We start from the raw sequence: 3,221 nt of genomic DNA on the forward strand, positions 1-3,221 counted from the left end.
CTCGACCTCTGAAATCTCCCTATAGAGAATCTGTGGTTCCAAGGTAGATCCTCCACAGATGTCAGTGAAAAACTCCCGCACATGCGATACGATGGTGTCAACGAAATACAGGGAGTCGTCCGCCGACTTGGGTGCTTGAGTGACTGTCTTACGTCAAAGGTGACATTATCATCCCCAACTCTCAGAATCAGTTTGCCCTCAAGGACGTCGATCAACGCCTGTGCGGTGGCATGGAATGGTCGGCCTAAAATGAGAGGGACACTATCATCCTCATTCATATCCAGAATGACAAAGTCCACCAGGAAAATGAACTTGTCGATATGGACAAGTATGTTATCGACCACCCCTCGCGGGTATTTCACGGAACGATCAGCAAGTTGGATACTCATTCGGGTTGGCCTCGGTTCTCCAAGACCCAACTTACCGAACACAGAATACGACATGATATTGATGCTGGCCCTAAGGTCGGCCAAAGCATGTCGAGCTGTATCGTATCCTAAGATGCAGGGAATTGTAAAACTCCCAGGATCAGCCATCCTTTCAGGAAACTTGCTATGCAAGCCTGCAGAGCACCCGACACTCAACGAAATAGACGAGACCTCAGCTAGCTTCTCCTTATTGGAAAGAATGTCCTTGAGGAATTTGGCATATTTGGGCATTTGAGTAAGCGCCTCAAGGAAAGGAATGTTCAGGTGAAGCTGCTTGAGAAGTTCGAGGAACTTGGAGTTTTGCTCATCGTCTCTGTCAGATCGGAGTCTTCCATGATAAGGCAATTTGGGTTTGTAGACTCTGAGAGGTGGGTTAGATGATGATGAAGGTTTATCGGCCGGCTTCGTACTCTCGCAGGGATAGTCTGCAGATGTGCCTCGATCGGAGGAGGCTCCATCTGGATCTCCTCGTCCACCTGCTCTTATTCATCGACCGCAGGTGTGACAACTCTCGAAGGATCAGCCTCTCTTTCTCTTCTAGCACCGCTCCTAGTAGTCACCGCTTTGGCGAACCCTCTTGGATTTTTCTTAGTATTACTCGGTAGTGAACCTGGTGCTCTCTCGCATAACTGGCTGGCAATATCTCCGACGTGACACTCAAGACTAGCTAGAGATGTGGCCTGGTTCTTCAGCATAGCATCGTGTTCCGCAAATTTTTCCCCATTTGTCTCTCGGTTCCTCTCATCTCGCTTCAGTAGCTCAGCCATCATCTCCTCTAGTGAGGCTTTCTTCTCCTCTCTCCCCCGTTATTCCGAACTCTCCTGACCTGAACTCCCCTGCCCGAATAGATGACGCTAATTTTGGCATTGGGCTTGGTAGCCAATGGCTTATCCCCCTCGATAGTTATTCTGATTTCTCCAGACAGGGTTCCCGCCGAAGGTGGAGTTTTGATATCTCTAGGGGTTGTTGACGAAGTCAACCTCCTCCTGATTGCTATCTGACTTAACAGGATAGTCAATGGTGTCGTGACCCCCTCGGAAAACCTCACACTTCGCGACGCTCTTAACGGTAAGATCTCTAACGAGTTTGTTTAAAACATCAATCTGCGCATGCATGCTAGTGCTCGAATCGACCTGAAGTACTCCTCTCGATGACGTGAAAGAATTTCTGCCCCCGTGCCCCTCGTAGCTCGCTGCAAGATCATAAAAAACGACGACGCACTTATCGGGATCTTTATTCTTGAGGAGGTTCCCGTTATCAGTTTGGTTCAACATCTCTCTCACGTGTTGTGTGGCTCCATTTTAGAATATCTCTATAAGTATCCATTTGTCTAAACCTTGGTGAGGACAACTAAGAAGGAGGTCCTTGAATCTTTCCCAAACTTCCCCAAAAGACTCGTCGGACCTCATGCGGAAGGAAAAAATCTCCTCACGGAGTCGATCGGATTTAAATGGCGGAAAGAATTTGGTCATGAATTTTGAAGGCCCGCCCAAGTGGTGATGGATCTAGCAGGTAGTGACTTCAGCCATTTGTAGGCTTTTCTGGCAAGTGAGAAGGGAAAAAGACGGAGATAGATGGCTTCGTCGTTCATGTTGCCGATATTGAAAGTTTCGCACATTTGAACAAACATGTCGATGTGGTTTGAAGGATCTTCGCTCTCTAGCCCTTGGAATTGGAGTGCGGTCTTGATGAGTTGCATGATGTGGGCAGGAATGGACCAGTTACCAGCGGCGGTACCGTTCGGTAAAGTGATGCTAGAATGAGGATTCGGAGTCGGCCTACCACAGTCAGCTACTACTCTCCTAGGCGGTTGGTCACCCATGTTCCTATCCCTAGAAGAAACGGAAGAAACAGAAGAAGAAGAAGAAGAAGAAGAAGAAGAAGAAGAATCAGAACCTGTCGGTGAAACGGAACGCTCTCTCTCGGGCTGGACTTTCTCGGTATCTTCAGACGTTTCAAGCTTCGGCGGTCCTTGTGAGTGGGTATGACATATACGACTAAAAAGAAAAACTAAAATTAACTAGGCTAAAATTAAACTAAAAACAAATAAGCAAGTAAACATAAAGCAGGTAAGTCCCCAACCTCGGGTCGTTCTCTAATCGCTTCAAACCGTGTCCCCGGCAACGGCGCCAAAAACTTGATGTGCGACTATATATATATATATATATATATATATATATATATATATATATAACACGAAATCACAACTAAGTTTTAAAAACCAAACAACCTATCCTAGTTTACACAGACGGCAAGTGTACCTGTCATGTATAGCAAAGATGAGGAAAGTCCGGATATCGAACTCGAAGACACGTGAGAACGGCTCAGATTATAAACCCTAATCCAAGTCCAACCTTAATATTTTTTAAATGATTTTTAATAATTAATTGCTTGACCTAATTACTTTAACTAAATTAAAAGACTAAAAAAGACTTAATGAAACACTTAACGGAATTTAGAAGCTTAACTGGCAATGGAGAAAACGTCTACCTAGGTAAGAATCCTATTGAAGGTCTAACAAGTTAATGGATTGAATAATCTCACGACACCGGTATCGAAGGATGACACAACTAAGGTTCACTCAAGAAAGCTAGATCTCCTCTCGGTCTCACTAACAAAACCTAACTTACACTTAGTTGATTTTAAGAACAAACCGGGAACCGAGTTGTTAAAGTGTTCTAATGTCGACTCTCCTCTCGGACTCACAAACACACGGCCCTAATGGAAATGAATACTATGCAAACAAGGATAGAGGAACAATTTGGTTTAACTTAAACTAGACCAACTAATCGC

This window comes from Bidens hawaiensis, unplaced genomic scaffold, assembly GCF_021521415.1.
Source record: "Bidens hawaiensis isolate Kalapana, Puna unplaced genomic scaffold, B.hawaiensis_p1.1 tig00034647_1, whole genome shotgun sequence".
NCBI classification, from domain to species: Eukaryota; Viridiplantae; Streptophyta; class Magnoliopsida; order Asterales; family Asteraceae; genus Bidens; species Bidens hawaiensis.